The 19,403-nt window shown below is 39.6% G+C and overlaps 1 protein-coding gene and 1 long non-coding RNA gene across 4 annotated transcripts in view; one reads left to right on the top strand and one right to left on the bottom strand.

Annotated features, from left to right (window-relative positions):
• The window catches only part of chrm2a (cholinergic receptor, muscarinic 2a), a 99,101-nt gene that overhangs the window by 58,310 nt on the left and 21,388 nt on the right, over positions 1-19,403 (top strand). The window lies entirely within an intron of this gene.
• LOC129432062 (uncharacterized) overlaps positions 1-19,403 on the bottom strand; it is a 139,267-nt gene that overhangs the window by 103,136 nt on the left and 16,728 nt on the right. For both annotated transcript variants that reach the window (XR_008639996.2, XR_012368339.1), the window contains exon 4: positions 9,866-10,083. This is a non-coding gene — a long non-coding RNA (uncharacterized lncRNA). The remainder of the gene's footprint in view (positions 1-9,865; positions 10,084-19,403) is intronic.

Below are 19,403 nucleotides of genomic sequence, written 5' to 3'. Positions count from 1 at the left end.
ATCTCAGTTTAAGCTCTCTCAAAGGCTTTTCAAGTAAGAGCGGCAGCAAGTGATGGAGCCTCATCCATCCATACACACAGATATCACACACACAATTATTGTACTTAGCATGATTACTGTACATTAGCTTTGTGTAAGCTGATACTAGTTTTTACAGCTAAATCTATTCATTCAGATCAGAGGCAGAGAAACAAAACCCTCATGAAACTTTGCAACACACAAATTTACATGTATAATTGAAGTGAACTTGAACTGTTATATTTAAAACAGTCACAGGACTGACCAAAGTGTGGTACAATAAAGGAAATGGAAATACTAAAACAAATACTAATAAGTCAAAGAAAACAAATACATTTTAAAAGGTACTTAATTATTGTCAGAGAGGCAGTGGCCCAAACACAGAAAAAGCTTGATCCCCTCTATGCTTGAGTCTGAAATGAGGGATTAGAAGAAGGTTCTGGTCACCTGATCTTAGGCTTCTCGAGGGAAAGTATGGATGCAACAATTACGATAAATAATTGGTGCTTGATTATACAGGGATTCAAAAACAAATTTGAATTTTAAATTAATTCTGAATTGGATAAGCAACCAGTGAAGCAAAGAGGGGTGATGTGATTGCTTTTACGCTTTTTTTAAAGAAATCTTGCAGCAGCATTTTGAACCAGTTGAAGGCGAGCAATGTGTGTTTCTGGAGATCCCACAATATAATGCATTGCAGTAGACTTAAACTTGAACTTCCATCTCTAAAGTTTGGTCAGTTAAAAGTGTACATTTGTAAAGACTCGTTTAAAAGAACACCCAAATTTCAGACCTGCAGAGACATCTTAACTGCGCATTTTCTGTTAGGGCAAACACGAATCACCTCAGTTTCATCTTCATTTCAAGATAAAAACTTTTAAGCTAGCCAGAATTTAACCTCACAGGCACAATAAAAGAAATGTAATAGACTAGGGATCGATTATCTTGAAAGGTAACTAGATCTGGGCATTATCAGAGTAAAAGTGAAACAACACCCCATGTATTTTCTGAGAATGGAACTCAAGGGTAACATATATAAAGAAAAAAGGTAAGGCCCCAAAATATAGCCTTGAGGAAGACCACATGCGAAAGGTTCAGTCAGTGGAGAAGGAAAAGTCACTTAGCTTGACCACAAACTATTTATTTGATAACTATGACTGAAACCACTTGAGAACTGTGCCTGATAGTTCCACCCATGACCCTAATCTAGCGATCAGTGTTGAGTGCTTAACAGGTTCAAATGCAGATAAATCTGAAAGGACAAGGACCACAGAATCACCAGAGTCAGTTAAGAAATCATTTAACACTCTCAAAAGGGCAAATGGGCAGCCTTAAAAACAGATAGAAACACATTATGATGGGTAAGAAATAACTGAAGTTGGTCAGAATCTTTGGAATAAAAGGAAGATTAAAGGCTTCTTAAGCAGAGTCATGACAGTAGCTGCCTTTAAATTAGCAGGGGCAGAACTAGTTAAAAGACATTTATTAAAAAAGGACACTAAACCTGGCCCAAATGAGTCTTAAGTGAATAACATCAAGAGAACAAAAATAGCGTTTCAAAATAATAAATAAATAATAGATAAAGAGTGTCTGTAACTGTAGTAACTGTAAAGAGATCTCATAAGGCAAATGCCACTGGGGGCATTGGTTGTTCTGTAGAAAAAGAGCCTTGGTCTTATGCTACGTACACACCAAACGCGGGGCATTGCGTTACTCGCTCTAGATTACTCACAGGATTTAATTCGTGTCATGCAAATTTTGCGCTCGAGTTGAATATTTTTAACTTGGGCGAAGACGCGTTTGAGGCAAATAGAGCGTGTTTTCGCGGCAAACGCGCCGCCCATTTCTGATCGCGTCTTTGCATTGACTTTGTATGTAATCTACTCGCGCAAATCATTAAACTTGTATCTGGTGTGAACCCACAGTTAGGTAGCCTGGATGCCAGCCGATCTTAGTCCCGCCCACCACATTTTGAAGAGGGGAAGATCGGTCTGGGGTTTTTCCGTTGAGGAGCTACTATGCGAGTCCCAAAGCTGGTCGAACCAATCAAATTGTGAGGGCGGGACTTATACAATGACGGACAGATGTTTAACAGTAACGTAATCAACCGCGTCACCAAAGAGCGCGTGTGTTGAATCTGTTTACAACGAAATGGCATGCTGGAGAATTCAGATGTGTGGATTCTGACATTGAGTCTGTTCTAAAAGATATCGACAGAGCATTGATTTTAAAAGAGGAACAGAGAAACGCGAGCAAGGCATTTGTTTATGTTTTTGCCGTCCTTCCTACGGGATTCGGCAAAAGTTGATCGCACTTATGGAGGACAAAGTTAAAGAAGCAACTGAAATGAGTGTCACGGCGATGCAACTCGGCGTGCACGACGAGATGGATATAATTAGCGGTCGTTGCCAGCTTCTTTTCGGAACCCCGGAATCGTGACTGCTGAATAAGTGGAGGGACATGCTCCGATATTTTTCAAGCGTTAATGGGTATCGTCGTGGATGAAGTTCACCTAACATACAAATGGTAAGAGATAGTCTTACGGTATGACTTAGTAAATACTTAATGTTGTGATATAAATGAAATGTTGTAAACATAGTAGGTGTTGATGTACGTTGCTAACTCAGACTTAGTATAATCACAATGTTAGTGTCATTGTAGCGAAACAACTACCAGTTCGGTCAGGCTACAAAAGACGACATTTCAACATACGTTACACACTCCGTTGCTCTGATTGGTCGTAGGTCTATCCAATTGAGTGCAGAGGCATTTTTCGGTTGAGACACGCCTCATAACTATAGCTCAATGGAGCGGTATCAGACTCAAATTCTGACTAGAATTGAGTATGACAACGTCAGGCTAACAGTTAGGGGCTAATCACACCAAATGCGTTTTAAACGCTTGGAAAAGCAAGGCACGACGCACTGCTTTAAAAATAAAAAAGCAGTGTGGCGCTGCTTTTTATATTGCTAGGCAACCACTGAGTCAGCTGTCTTGGTGTCTTTTGGTGTTAACTGTCATATTTAAAAAGAGGGCGCTGGCTCTGACCTTGTTTGAGGGTGAGAGGTACACAAACCGCAGGAGAGAGTAAACGAGTGGAGTCTGGTTCTCCAAACTGTAAACTTCCCTCACCACAACGTAAGGCCCCCCTCTCCCCTCATTCGATTGGACAATGGAAAGACGCGAATGACATCGGCTGCTTTTCCGCTCTCAGCGCTCCTTCAAAACGTGCGCACACTCACTGCCTGCCTATTGCGTAGAATATCATTCAAAAAAGGCGCCTGCAACTGCCATAAACGCGTTTGGTGTGATTGGCCCCTAAGTTTGCTGTTTTGTCTTTTCACACAAAGCCCCAGACAGTATTGACCGATGAGTTTACAACAAAATTAATTATCGAAAACAAAACCTTGGGTCTGGAAAGATTATACAAAAATGTAAAGGTATGACGCCTCAGCAGATTTGGCAGCTCTCTTATAAGGCGATAAGCTGTAAAGAAATATGTAAATTGTCCTTTTTCCACTTATCCTGTATACACACACACACACACACAGATGTATGCATGCCATTGTGCAGATAAGTAATGTGCCAAAGTTAACTTTGGAAAAATGATGCTTGTGCAGAAAGTGAAAAGTTTATGCTTTAACTCGTGTGTTTATTCTAAGACTGGACCACTGATTCTCTGCAATGTAATCTGCCTCCCACTGGCCGATGCGGTTTAATGTGCTAGTATGCAGCTAGTTTAATCAGATACTATTAAAATTGATTTGATTTTGGACCATTCATAGTCCATTTAATCAACCTGAAGAAAATTGAGAAGGAAAAAGCTGATACATCTCCTTTTACACATTTAAGTAACGCACCACAGTACCACACATCAACCATGCTCACACAGGACGGTGACACAAACACATATAACCATATTACTGTGAGCTCAGACCCTTTGACAATGACATGATGGAGACCCGGGACCAAAATAAAGAGAAAACATGCAGTCCTGCTGCGCTGAATGAATGCAGGGGTGTCAACGGTTGATAAATGCATGCTATCACTGCATGCGTGTGCGTGCGTGCGCGTTTGTGTGGTCCTCAGCTGACTGATACAGAGCGAGTCGAGTGTACAGGCTGTCTGTCGTCGTCTATGTTAAGGCACGTATCTCTCTGTTCATGGACGGATATAGAAACCATAGATGTGTCGCTCTATCTTAGCCGCGGCTCTAATCAGAATCCTGTCCACCCACTCTATTTCCTGACACGCTGGAATAACACACATTTCCCAGAGGCATCTCATCACACAAATCCATAATTCATCTCTACAACATTTAGAGTTGACACGCACAAACAAACATAGAAACCTAAAGTATGTTGAGGAGAGCGAGATTACAAAAACGCTTGTCATTTGATTACCCATCGTACTGTGTTGAAGGCTCAGCTCTTGAATATTTATTAGCTACGACACGAAGCACAGCAACGTCAGCATGACCTAAATAATATTCATAAGCTGACATCACAAATGGTCTATTGCGACACCGCAGGGTTGATAAGAGGAAGGTTACTGGTTTATTGCCCGTGAGGGTTGAACTGTGAACCATCTATTAACCTCAGGGTATACCAGTGGGAGCAACCTTGTTTTAAGATCACGGGGCGCCTCTGAGGAGGCATCATGAAAACAAATTCTCCCTTGGGTCATGTGGCTATAAAGTGAAAAGTCACAACTGTGGTAAAAGCAGTGTAATGCAAGACTGCTTTAGTCGCTTACTCCTTATAGCAGTATGATTAAAGAGAATGTTAAAATTAAGAGTTATTAATATGAATTAATATAGTTCATTACTCTAACTGTAGGCTGTTTGTATTTGTAAAGCAAGGCAGCAGCATTACTGCAATGGCATTCATTGAAATGTTTGCTTTACACACGGCTTTGAAGTCAAAAGTATTGCTTAATAAAGGGGTCTGCTCTAGTCTTGTATGAGGAGGATCAATTGCATAGGATTTTCTTTCTTGAAAGTCTGAATTGACAAAATGAAGCTGGTGAGGTCCATCCACTTCACGGCTGTGAAGGACACACAAGGAGCTTTCATGCTAGCTGACACTTTGACCTGCACCTGGTACACAGGTGTATAATGAGTGGTTAATGATGCTCTCGAGTCAGGACAATAGTGCAGGTGTCTAGCAGCTATAGATACACACACAAAACACACACACACACACACACAAATACAGACATCATGGTATCATAGTGCTCTTTGTGTGAGTCTGATGCACTCTGAAAGAGCTTTGTAAAAACTGTAAGCCCCAATATGATTGGCTGATTTTAGGCGTACATGTCCATCAGGGTGCACAATTCATTTAAAGAGCACAAGTGGTCCGATTCACGATTTTACATTTCCTTTGGTGTGTAGGTGTGTATTAGTACATGTTAACAATAGGCAAAAAGTTCATACCGCAAAGTAAATGATGACGCCAGTTATCGTCTTCAAAGTAAAGAGCCATTCACATTATAATGATTTTGAAAATCATTTTATATTTAAGACAAAAGCGGAGTTCATACCATTACTAAAACAATAAAGATACAACGAACGATATCGTTGTGATCACTTTCTGAGCGATTCTTTCACCACCTGATGAACAATAAACCATTTGACAGCCAATCAAATCTATTTGAACTTCAAGTGCACGCGCACTTGAAATGATAGTGGAAAGATCAATGCGGAGGTCTCTAACATAAACCTAACATTACCTCAGGTATCCAGCGCTGATGCAATTGCTGTGAAATTCAGTACGTAATGCTTTTTTCCTACCACACTGACTACGGCAAAAGGTAAAACAGGGTTTCCCGCAGCATTTTGCTGTTCGGGCGGCCCTCCTAAGCTGGGAAACCCTCCTGCCTCAACTAAAAAAAATAAAAATTTGCTGCACAAAAGGCCGTCAAGTGCATCTTGGAGAATAGCGTGGACGCGCTTCACACCGTGAGCGGGCACGTGCTTCACACGGCCAAATGAGAGAAAGACGTGGTTCGTCACTGTCTGGAGGATAACTAGTAGCCAGTTGATAAAACATCTTGGACAATAGCGTGGACACGCTTCACACCGCAAACGTGCACACGTCCAAAATGGTCCGTCAACAATAGCCAGCTGATAAAACGCGTGTCCGTGACTTATGTTTTGGGTTTATTTAAGCCTGTATTGTATTAGTCTATAGTTCTTGCAAATTTAAAGTAAGTTAGCTGGTGATTTTTGTTGTTTGAGCAACCTGCTAACTAGGTTGCATGTGCCTGTTGATTCGGTATAATTGTTGAGCATTCTTGCTCACGTTATTTATGTGCATTATTTATGTGCTACAGTAGTTACACTCCTTTAAGATAATGTTATTAATAGTGGGAAATAATCAGTTTTTACAATCTTCACGCTTCAGTTTGTGTTTATTAACCCTTTAGTTTCACTTCATCACGCAGCTATCTTCGTTAGAGGTATCTGTTAAAAACATTTAATTCATTAATAATCTAGCATGTGTTCATTTTCTGTCATAATTTCTTCAAAATGAAGTTTTATTTGAGTGTTTTAAATAAAAATATTTTAATTTTTATCATGACTAGTATGCCACGCTGCTAGTTACCCCCTGTGTAAATGCAACAAGAACAGCATATTTACATATTCAGTGACATGGATCAATTGCAAAAGTTTTTATCACAAGATATATCCAATAAAAGTTCATGTCATAAAGGCAAGTATTTGCACGAGTCCCCACAGCCTGTAAGTTAACTCCTGTGAGCATTGGATTGTGTGCGAATCTTTCAAACATGGTAAGGAGCGTCACATATTTCCAGCTGAAGTATTCGGACCAGTCACAACGTACAGTGGCCATTCAGGGACACAAAGCTTTTCAAATCTGTGCGTTTAATTGTTTAATTGTTTATTATACCAAATACACAAAATAACGTTGTTTTAGCAATGAAATAGGTGCTCTTTAAAAAACTGAGGTTAGTCACCTTTTATGTCACTATCTTCCTGTCTTAGTGGCCAATGCGAAAGTACCAGAGTTCAGTAGAACAGTGGTTCACCAACTTTTTTGGGGTGCGGCCCCCATGGTGCATCACTGTGCGGTCCCCCAAAGAAAAGGTATGACATGAAATATTCTAAAATTTTTATTAATCAAAAAATATTAAATTATGCTGTTGGTTAGCAGCCTTATTTTTTGAGGTTTAATTCATGATAAATTAATGCATTTTATAAAATTTCATACGGCACCGGTTTCTACTGCAGTAGAAAATCGTGGTCTGCTGTAAATGTAGTTTGGCATTCTGAGCTTTACTGGAGATAAACCACTAATAAAAATCCACTCAGACAAGTGAATAGCAGAAGAAAACCATCTATCCTAAAGAAACGAAGACTGTGTTACCTTAAAATAGGATGCAATCTTTAAAAGAGATGGTGAGGGGGGAAACGGCATCCCCCCAGAATGAACTCCACGGCAGGTAATCTTTGCAGGTATGCATTTTCAATCTTAGAGCGCACCATGTGCTCAAGCTAATATATATTTATAAATGGCCATATATTCAAGAGAGTGTCCTCCGCAGGCCTTCCCTCAGGAGCCAGACACTCTGATGGGAATACAGAGCCATAAATGAGCAGGAGGCTAAAGCCGTCACGACGGCAGACGAGTGCCTGTGTGTGTGTATGACAGAGAAGACATGTAAGAGGATGAAAGTCTTCGCTCAGGGGTGAGACAGCAGAGGAATAACTGTTTACTGCCATCTCACGTTGAAGGATAATTCAATCAAACGTTAGCAGACGACTATCGGCCTCCTGGCAGTTCACGGGCGACAGTTGAGGAATAAAGATCAACAAACTTGTGTGTTAGGAAGTACCGAAGGACTCTCACTTTCCTACAAAACGTTACTAGTAAATGAAACTCATTTTTAACTTTAAACTTTAAAGCTTTTTTTCAGTATGACAAGCTTTTCATTTTGTTTTCATCAAATAGCAATAATTTTTATAACTTAAAGTCGCAATGAAATTTGTAAAACTGTAATTTGTTTTGTAATATATTGTGCTATTTTAAAAAATGAATGATCTTTAATCAAAAATGCACTTCCGGTCATATGGTATTGCAGGTCGGCGGGGTACGTGAAAAGATTGCAGAGATAAGGAAATACAGTAGCAACATGACCCAACTACAAATGATCCAATCACTTCTCAATGGACATATTCAAGTCCAGCCCTACCTTGTTTCATTTCAGAAGCAATTTCACTAGGATACACAATCACCACGGGAGAAATAAGACAATCGCTACTTGCATTTAATGGTGACTTTAAAGCAGAATTATGCTAAGCATGTTGCCTATTCAAACACATTACCACGATCTGGTGGCAGAGAGCGATGAGTTCATGCAATTACACATCAGATTAATTTCACACAGATTATACATTACATATTGTGACACATAATTCAAAAGCGTTTCTTCATTTTTAAATCGTATCAAACATATTATACAGCTGCACTAAAATAAGGTCTAAATGTGCTAATGTTGATTTATTTCTTAGGTCTTAAAATTCAGTGCACTTAAAGGTCAGGTCCTAAAATTTAGTATACAATTAATTATTGTACGGTTTATAAAAAATTTAATCATTTATCATTGTAGTTTTGCAAATTTGTATAAGCAGTACAGTATTAGCATGCCAAGTACCATAAGGAATTAATATATAATATCAGAGGCGTCATGCCCATTCAAACTGAGGGGGCACGTGCCCCCCTGTTTTTTTAAGCCAAATGGATTTTGCATGCAACCTCAAAATCAAAGAAGCGTCCATTAATCTGTTATTATTGGTATTTTAATCTGTTTAATATGCACAATATTATCAAATCTGTGCTGCATCCTTGTCACTTTTTGGAGATTTAAATCGTGTTACATTACTTTATTCTGGCGGCAGGCGCTGCAGACAGCGCAGTCGCAGACATCATTAGCGTCTGAGCGCACACGGGCTATTTGCAGTTGCTGCTGCATTTTGCTATCTAAGGACTTAAAACGTGTAAGAAACACTCACAACATTTCCAAACCCCAGTACGGTAATTAACCTCCTCTGTGTAGAAAATGTATGGTTTAAAATGTGACCGTCTCGACGTTATATTAGTAGATTTCTAGTTTCATCATATTGGAACAATTCCAAAGTTCGCCAGAGTTCACGGGGGCGCGAATCACACATGCTTACATATGAGGTCAAATCTGATGCAATAATGCATTCCTTTAATAATTTTATCTAAACTTTTTTTAAAATCATTATTGAACATTCAAATCAATCACGTGGCTATAGCTTATGTCATTTTCATTATTTATATACTTTATAATGCAGTTGTTGTGCAAAATGCATTAATGACACAATTGAACAAGTCATTTATTAAAATTTAAATAAATAAAACATGCCGTTTCAAATGTAAATATAATACCAATATGTCATTATTTCGATTAAATGGTATTTGAAATGAAAGTAAGTCAACACTTTTATTTTGGAGGTTTTTGCATGAAAGCAGGGGTGTTCAGATTGTTAGAAATGTAAGTGCCATGGAAAAGACTGAAAGCTCTATAATATTTCGTTTAATGTCTGTGTATGCACAAATTTCTGTGAGCTGTGCACACTGTGCCCCCTTAAAAAAATTGGTGCATGACGCCCCTGTATAATATATATTTAAATGTAATACAAAGGTTGACATGGACAGTGAGAAAACTCTAGACAGAAGCTTCAAACAGTCACACACCAACCTCTCAGACTTCATTTGGTTTGTCTATTAAGCACACACACACACGTGGCCACTGAGAGAGCGCTAGCAGAGCGTATCTATCACAGGCCGACACTCACCTGTCCTAATCTTTCACACACACCTTCCTCATTGAGGTGCAGTAATTACAACGTGCATTCAGTGAGGCTGACTGTGAGATGCAGCTAATCGCATTAGCTAATCCTGCAGCGGCAAAACACGTCTGCTGAGAGCGAGAGACCTCTTCATTTCACCCCGCTGAGCTCCAAACACCTTTGACTGACCATCACCGCACACCTGAGAGAGGGAAACTCCAAACCTGAGACAGACAGACAAAGAGACAGAAGACACACACAGAGTTAGACAGACACATGTGCTATGAACAATGTGTGGATACTTTAGATTTAAAGCCTTCACACGGTTTATTTTTATCATCAGCTCTTATAAGGTAAAACAGCACAAAACACACACACACAGCGTGGTGTGCATGAAATCTTGAACACATCTATACTATGATCAGTTCTTACATCAATATCTTCATCAGCAGGTGATTCATACAGTCTTAATGTGTTGTTTACAGCATTGAAATATCCTCTTATTTAAAAAAACTGAGATTTTCTATGTGTTATACATATCATTGTAAATATCTAAAGGCTTAAAGCTCACTTATGCTGCGATTACACCAGCCGTGTTTGAGGCGTCAAAATCGCGTCTACCGTGTCTAGTTTGTCGGTTGAACATTTTGAATGCATTCGCGCGTCTACTTCGTTCTAAACGCGCGGAAAGAGCAAGCATTTGACGCACGTCAGAGGCGAAATTCGCTTCTTGTGAGAGGGGCAAGTGCTATGCTGTTGTCTGTTTGCAAAATGGCTGATGTTGATTGTGCATTTATCGAGAGAGTTACTATTAGTATTTGGTAACCTTACTATAGGGGGGAAATAGTTAAAAAAACATGGAAATGCTGCGAGTGGATAAACGTCACGTGACTCAAAAGTGAAATGTGTACAACTAACCAGTTTGCCCAATGTCCTCACTGACACTCTTCCAAGCGAGGTCCTTTTAATTCCTATCTCTATAGAAATAAGAACTTGTGTCATATAGCTCCAGGTGACTGCTCACGGACAATATCAAGCATTCCTCCGTGTTTAATGAGTGACTCTGGACGGGGATGCCGCCACAGCAGCAAGCAGGCTCCTGATTGGTTAACGCGACGCGAAAATCCGCCAAAGTTCAAATTTTTCAACTAGGGCTTCAGCCGCAAATTCGGGGTCAAATGCAAAATGTACCATGCCAGACACTCAATTCGCGCAAACTAGATGCGCAAATAGGCGGAATTGTGTCTGCCGTGCCAAACGCATCATTCGCGCCGCGAGACCTCCAGACGCGCGTCAACGCCTCTTCACATTGACTTAGCATTGAAATCACTCACGCTTGACGCCTCACCGTGGCTGGTGTAAATGCAGCATTACATGATAAGGCATGTTAACTCTTTAACCGCCAGCGTTTTTAAAAAAAGTTGCCAGCCAGCGCTTTTCATGATTTTCACCAAAATTTAATGCCTTCCAGAAAATGTTCTTCTTTAAATATATAAAAATACAATATACCAAATGAAAGAACAGACCCTCTGCTTTCAAAAAAAAAGAAACGTTTCATCGTACCTTCAGTGGTTCTTTTGTAATCAGCTTTTGAATATGTGTAGGTTTCTGCAAAAACACCACATTTTGAGCAAAAAGCAGAGATAATTTCATTTTTGTGACGGACTTTTCATAGAGATCCCATTCAGAGCGATCTTTAAAACAGACACGGACATGCAGCTGCTTGTCATAGGGCATTACTTCCGGGTTTAAAAAGTTGCGGAAGGGCGGCACCTGGTGGATAATAGCGGTATTGCGGAAAGACAGAAAATCTCGTCATTGGCAGGGAAGCGTTTTCTCTTAATTGACGAGATATCTCGTCAATGGCGGTGAAAGAGTTAAAGACATTCAAAAAAAGTTACATTTAAAAAGAAAGATAAAGTATTCACCTCTGTATTTCAACACAATAAACAGAAACTATACTATATACAGTACTAGAAGTATATCTGTCGAATAAAACAGACTATGATAGCAAAAGAGAAAGTGATCTTTTAGTGCTGTGAATAGGCAGATTGGATAACAGGCTCACAGAAAGGGCATATAAACAGCTTATTCTCCAAAACACTCAATCAGTGGAAATGAGTAGGATTTATGGGATGTAGTTGAAGGAATATTGCAGGATTATCCTTGAGCATGTTATCACAGGCACTGATGCATACCTGACCATCTCAGGGTCGTGATATTCACATTCACAACTACTACAGGAAAAGTTCAGCCAAAAATTGAAAATTCTGTTATTTACTCACCCTCACGCAGTTTCGCAAAGTCTGCCTTTATATCGTTCATAAAACATAAATGAAGTTAGGCAGAATGCCCAGAGGCCATGATTTTGAGGACAAATTTCAGCAAAAGTGACTCAGTACACGACTACTCTTTGTGATGGAAAAAAAATACATTTCAGTTGTCTCGATAAACTTGCCTCATTTTATTTTATTCTTCATTTAACACTTACTAAAATCACAACACACTGACAGCCAATTTCATTTTAATAATGTCACCAACTGCTAGGTCTATAAAGTTCATGGTGACATTTTAAGGACCTATGTGTTTTACTTTTGAAAAATAAACAATATTAGTACTGTATGGAGAACAGTGAGCAAATTATTCTTTTGTCATTTTTGGATGAACTATTCCTTTACTGGAGAGAGAGAGAGAGATGGAGAAGAGGAGAGTTTTGAAATCACTCTGCTAAAGGTGTTCAGTGACCCAGTATAAACCCCAGAGCTCCTCATCACACACAACATGAAAACCCAGCAGCTCTGAGCCATCATTACTGCCAGGGTGACCATCATATGGCTGCAAGCATTCACTAAATCTCCAGAAAACAACACGAAGAGAGAAAAATAAAAAACTGTGAGACTGAACACAGACATTTATCTGACACATGTGCTCAGAGCAACCATTAAGCGAACACGTTATTAACTAACTAACTAACTACATGGAACCTTATTAGAAATCTATTAGGATTGCTTTACTGTACACAGCCGGCAACTTCATGTGCCACACACATAACACTTGTGAATTACCATATAATTGATTTGACTTTGCTAACCTTAATATTTCATGTAATTATACTGCACTATTTTTAATCAATCGCTATGCATTATGGGACTGCATTCTCTGTGACTGATACCTACTTATTTTATAAGTCATAATTAGGCTGACTCTGTTTTGGTATAGGCTTTGTGTCAAGGGAGTCTATAATCCCTTAAAATAATGCCTACACAGTCAGCTCACTGGGTTTGGAACCGAGCCACAGAAAACGATGCAGGTGTAGGTGCATGTTAATGAAGTGTCTAGTGAGTGAGGTCTTTTCTTGCTGTCCCAGTGTGCAGGGTGTCTGCACGTTACAACAGCCTCGATACCAGCCTGCAGCTATAACACACCGTGCACTAATATATATGATAATCACAGCAGCACACAGCGGCGAGGGCTAATATGATTTTCCCTCCCATAAGAGATCTGCTGTCTCGCTTGACCAGCGTTGCTGCTGTCAGAGTGAGCGCCGCATCCTGAGGGTCCCATGATACAAAATTTACACTAACAGCTTTATAGAATTCATTCACACTCACCCTGTCCCACATCTTGGCACTCTGTCATACACTACATACTGTATATGATGCAAAAGCCTCTAAAAGCCCCCTCCGTTAAAAATCAGATAATGATATTAACCAAATGCTCCAAGCGCAAAATATACTTTCATTAAATAATTTAGCTTCAAATCCACTTGATCCCGGCATCGGGTCATTAAAAAACTTCACTGAATTTCTGAAACAATAATCCTGAATCCTAACTGAAATGAGCAATACGCAACATTATGCTGCATTCAGACCACCCGCGGTAGAGGGGTCAAGCGCGAGTGATTTCAATGTTAAGTCAATGTGAAGACGCTTTGATACGCGTCTGGAGGTCGTTAAAGCTTTGTTTATACTCGCGATTTGGTCCGCAACGCAAGCCTTCGCAGACGAGGCGTTTATAGTTGACGCGCTCGTTGTTGCACTATTTTTTGAACCACCAGGGGGCGACGCGAGCAATCAAGTCTTAATTATGTCTTTATTAAACATTATCATTTTTATTAACGTTTTTACTAAACAAACAGTACAGACATCTTAAGGTTTGTATTTTATTCCTCGTCCAGTGGTTGATTCAATACAAATATTTATATATATATACATATATATATATTATAGTGCTGCAACGACGCGTCAACATCATCGATTACGTCACGCTGTTTACATTCATCTCGCATAATGGCGGCTTCTGCTCCTGGCAATGTTTCCCATACATTGATTTCTTTGTGTGCGCCACAAAATCAACAATGGCCGCAACATTTACATTTTTATTTTCATTTAAAACGGCTTCATTTATTGTTGTGAGCGCTCGGTGGTGCCTCTCTTGTGCGCGGGCGCTCCCTCACTCTCTGCGTGAAGCCCCTCGACAGCGCCTCTCACACATGACACTGAGTGAAAGAATTAAGAGTTGGCTGTGTTTTCCATGCGGATTCCTCTGTGTACTTGCATTTTCACGTGAACTTCAGATGTTACTGACAGAGGAGACGACTGATTCGAGTTTATCATGAAGGGTTAGCAGTGTTTTCCCCCACACACACTGGTTCTCTGTGTGCTTGTGCGCGAGCTCTCTCTCTCCTATGCCCGCGTATGCCTTCTGTAGTAACGCAATTTTTTAATTTACGTCGAATTGTCTGCGATGTCACGTTTATAAATCAAGATTTTAGTAACTTAGTAGTTAAGGTGTTTATTCCAACAGCTGGTTGGAATAAACACAAGGTTATTGGGTCATGTTTAGTCACTATTTTAATAGTCTTTATGTCTGACAACAGAACAGATAATATGTGAAAATAGAATTCAGTTGTGTTAAAATACAATAAAACAAACAATGACTGTCAGATCACTGTAGGGGTGTCACGATTCTCCAAATCCTCGATTCGATTACATTTTCGATTCTAAGGTCACGATTCGATCCGATTCTCGATTTTTACATATTTTTTATATGGCATATAATTTAGACAAAAATGATATGCCATTATTTATTATTATTATTATAATACTTTAACATTAACATGCACATTGCACAACTCGCATAGGGGTTTGTGGGCTTCACTTAACGCAAGAGCTTGTAGAGAGAGGATTCCTTCTTGCACACACATGGACTATGCGCGGTTGGCAGTTACATGGATCGGGCGGATGACGTGACGAAAAATTATATTTTAATTAAATTCGGTCGACTGCTTGTTATTAGCTGTGTCCTTCTAAGCATGCGACCTCTCTGCCTTTCATAGTGGCAGCCACAGAAGTTCAAGAAGAGAACTGAAATGAGACGGTCTAGCCTTCTGAGGACCAACAATTTGCGTCACCTGCTGCACACGCCCCCAGTAGCGCCCACCGCGCCTGTCAGCAGAAAACAGACATTTCTGACTTATTAAAATAAATATGTTATCAGAAAAATATTATTTATTTTAGAACATATGACACATTGATGTAGATTAATCTATTCAACAGCATATCAAATAATCAACCTAGAAATATATGCAACATAAACAGAATAATATTACATTAATAATACAAAACGTAACTTATAATACTAAAACAGTGACAAGAAAAAGTTTTCTAATAAATACACACTTTTATTTAATAAAGCTTTTAATTGTTTGGGATATCCTCAGCTGTTAAGGATCCATTCGTTCTATCATTAACAGCACGGAGAAATGAGGATGCATTTTGACACAGCTCTTATCAACGCTGGCGAAGGACGTGGCAAACTCAAAAAATGAGAATTAAAAACAAAGGAAATAGAATGTCAGAAAAGGGTTGCCTGGAATACGTTTTACAAAGTTGTAAATCAGGATGACACCAGTGCAGGCTATGTAATTTGTGGTTTAATTTAGGCTATTTATTTATTTTTGTCCCTGTGCGCCGATCGGAGACGGAGTTCACTGCTGATATTCTAGACTAGAGCTTTCTAGTCTCGCGGCTGTCATCAGCAGCGTCTTGCATCGCCCAGTCAGCGGATGGCGGGCGGGTGCGGTTTTGAAAACTGGTCAGAAACGTTGCGGATGGATGGTGGACGGATGATGAGTTTTGTTATGCGGTTGCGGATGAAATAATAATCCATCCGCGTATCTCTAACATGGACTTAATGCACATGGACTTAATGCGTGTGTCTTGGACTCATAGCATCTGAAATAAATCCAGCATCATAAGCAGCTGCGCTTATCTCTGTCTCACTTGCACGCGCTCTCGCATCTGTCCGAAGTCTGAACATAATCTAAAGTAGTAATCCTTATGTATTTGTTCAGTTTTATGAGTTTCATGCAAGCTGTGCCAAACTATCCTTTAGTTTAAAATATAACCCGCTGCATCTTTGCGCCTCCCTCACTATCGCGCACGTGCAGAGAGCTGCGCTCTGTCCAAAGTCAGATCACTGTTAATCCTGTTTATGATATGCATTTCAAGTTGTAGCAATACATCCCTCGTGTTTAAAATATGATCGCTTTCTGCTGGACAGATGTTTTTAAAGGCATCTTTGAGAGTTTTTTTCCTCGCTTGGCAAGCCGACCAGACGTGAAATGGGGGCGTGGCAGCATCGACGATCCCGTTTTTTTAATTCGAAGTTCGAAGCTGTGACTTAATTTCGATCGATTTCGATTTAAAATCGAAATCGTGACACCCTTACAGATCAGACAGAGTAGAAAAACAGATTATCCAACAGATTAAATAGCTAATCAAAAAAGAACACTATATTAATAATAAAAAATAATCGTTAGAGTAGTCGACTAATCTGAAAAATAGTCGCTAGATTAGTCGACAGAAGAAATAGTCGTTAGTTGCAGCTCTTATATATTATAAGCCAAACATTCTGAATCATGTAAAAGAATTCATGTTATGAACTGCAAAGTTTCCATACTTTACTTCCAGAGTGTTAGATAAATATATACATTGTTTTGCTTGGATTGATCAAAGAGATACGTCACAGGCTTGCCTGCTCGGACAGAATCGCTTCGAGTTCGGTCATTTTTGGATGCGGAGCTGTGCGCACAGTTACAAAAAATGCTGTGCACACCTCCACGCGAAATGGGGTCTCGCGCACCGAACATGCACGACCGCCCACTCCGCGTTGACGTCATTTTTGCCGCGCATGAGTTGAAAAATGTAAACTTTGGCGGAAAAGCGTGCCGCATTAACCAATCAGGAGCTTGCTCTTGTAGTGACGTGATTAAAGAAAACGAGCAAAGTCGCAGAAGCCCCTCCCATGACGCGAATTTCCACGTGAATGTTTCGATGACTAGAATTTCACCTGCCAATGAAGCGAGTAAACTCAAACTGTTCAAGCGGCAAACTACCCGCGGTAGACGGGATTTTGACGTCTCAAATGTGGCTGGCGTGAACCCACGGTTAGTGTGGTCATGTTACATCAATGTAGCACATTATTGTTTTAGATGTTTAATGCGCCATACGGTTTCATATAAAAATGCATATTCAAAGTACGTAATCCGAACATTATACTAGCTTTCCATTCTGAACACAGTGCACGCTCAACCCCTCCCTAGTGTACACTTCCTATACATGTTGAATGTGAGAAAGCGCTCTGTAGGCGGCTGAATAGTACACAAACAAACAAATCAAACGCCGTACAGCAAACAATTGACAGGAGAAAGCCCTTAAAGAACCATTAATAGCTCATTACCCGGCTTAAATGAAACCCCACACACTTCATCAGCCTCTCAGGGCTGCGTCTTTTATCAAGACTGTTGGCTAACTGCTTATTCACGGCCGCTTCGCTCAGAGAATTTGATTTTGTAAATCAGGACCCGGCAATGTTACAGCCATACTGACTGAATATGTTTGGCTGCCAGGAAGAAACGGATAATGAGAGCTTGTGGCATATAGATTTAACAACGACAGAGACAAGCTTGCGCTCTTATGGGGAAATGGTTGCATATAAATGTAGCTCATAAACTCCCTAAAGCAAACATGTTTGTTTTCATAAATTTTCATTAAAGTATTATAAGTTACTTCACCTCTGGACAACTAACTTTCTTGTTAATAATACAGGCTTTCAGAAATCTTGCCAAGTTCGATGCTGGTTAACACGTAATCAAAGATTCAGAAATAGCAAAAAACTAAAATATAAATTTAGTGATGTTTCAACGAAACTAAATCACAGTGCATTAAAAAAAAGAGATCAGCAGGCACTTATACAGTAGTTTATTATTTATTAGCCGTTAAATCGAGTCATAATGTTAAATCGGCTACGGTATTTAACCACCCAACTGTATAACATCTAAAGCTCTGAAGATGAAATAAAGTCACACAGGTATAGAAACTTCATAAGGGCGAATAAAAAATGACAGCACTCATTTTTTTGGCAAAGGGTTTCTTTAAACGCTGCCCATTTCCCAAAAGCTCTGGAGCCTTGTTGCCCTGGTTTATTTGCACGGCTCTTAATGACAATGTATTAGCGGGCTTGTTTTGGCAGCGACTTCATTTGCTGGACAGTTGCCCGTCCGCTTTTCTTTACCAACACTATCTCTGCCTCATCGTAAAACACTGCAGTCTAATACGGCTAATACAAACCAAGCACATTACTCATAATAAACCCACAGCTGTGTGTCCTAACTCGCAGTGATGGCAATAACAGATCCATTTTGTTGTCTCATGTTGGATACAGTCCTACTCTGGTACACTACAGTTCCTACAGTAGGTATGGATGGATAAGTTATACTTGCTAAATAAATAAAACACCACTAAACTGGCTTACTGGGCAATTACAGAAGTAAGTCTTGTGTTAGGCCACACCACTGAAAACTTGAAACTTGCTTTGCCCAACATTTAGTGAAGACAGACTAATGATAAAAAGATGACCTCTGGTTAATACACAGCTTTCACAGAGTCCAAAAAACAAAGTGGGTCAGATCTCAGATGGATGATGGCCGAGGTGAGGAAGACAAACTATGGGTTGAACCTCACTCGCTCACTCAAACATACAGCAGAATTTTAAAGCTATTACTCCTCCACGCTTCGGCTAGGAGGAAAGAAAATGAAAACCAATCACCCTCGAGCACATTACAGACTTCACTCAGCTCAGCCTCTTGTGTCCTCTTATCTAACCAATAAATCTCTCTCAGCACGGCACAATGCTGTCATTCACACACAACGCTGTCCTGATGTCAGTAGTCCAGAGACAGAGTAATGTTACAGCGATCCTGTCACAGGATGCATACACTTAATTTTCATTTTAATTCTTTGTATAACATCAATCAGACATGCTCAACTAGAATACGCCTCAAGTCATTAAGTTTGTTTATTTATTTTTATATTATAAATCTAGTAAAAAAAAAGATTAGTGTCTGTGATTTGTAATTGATTTTTTATACAGTATAAATTATCGTTATTATGCATGTAGTTATGTTAAGTGTAAACTTATCTCTTCAAAGGTTAATGTCACCAAATTACATCATCTGAATTATTTATACTTCAATAACCTC

The sequence above is a fragment of the Misgurnus anguillicaudatus genome, chromosome 1 (assembly GCF_027580225.2).
Source record: "Misgurnus anguillicaudatus chromosome 1, ASM2758022v2, whole genome shotgun sequence".
In the NCBI taxonomy this organism is placed as follows: Eukaryota; Metazoa; Chordata; class Actinopteri; order Cypriniformes; family Cobitidae; genus Misgurnus; species Misgurnus anguillicaudatus.
Note: the sequence above shows the minus strand (reverse complement) of the source record. Positions and strands in the feature narration are given on the sequence as shown.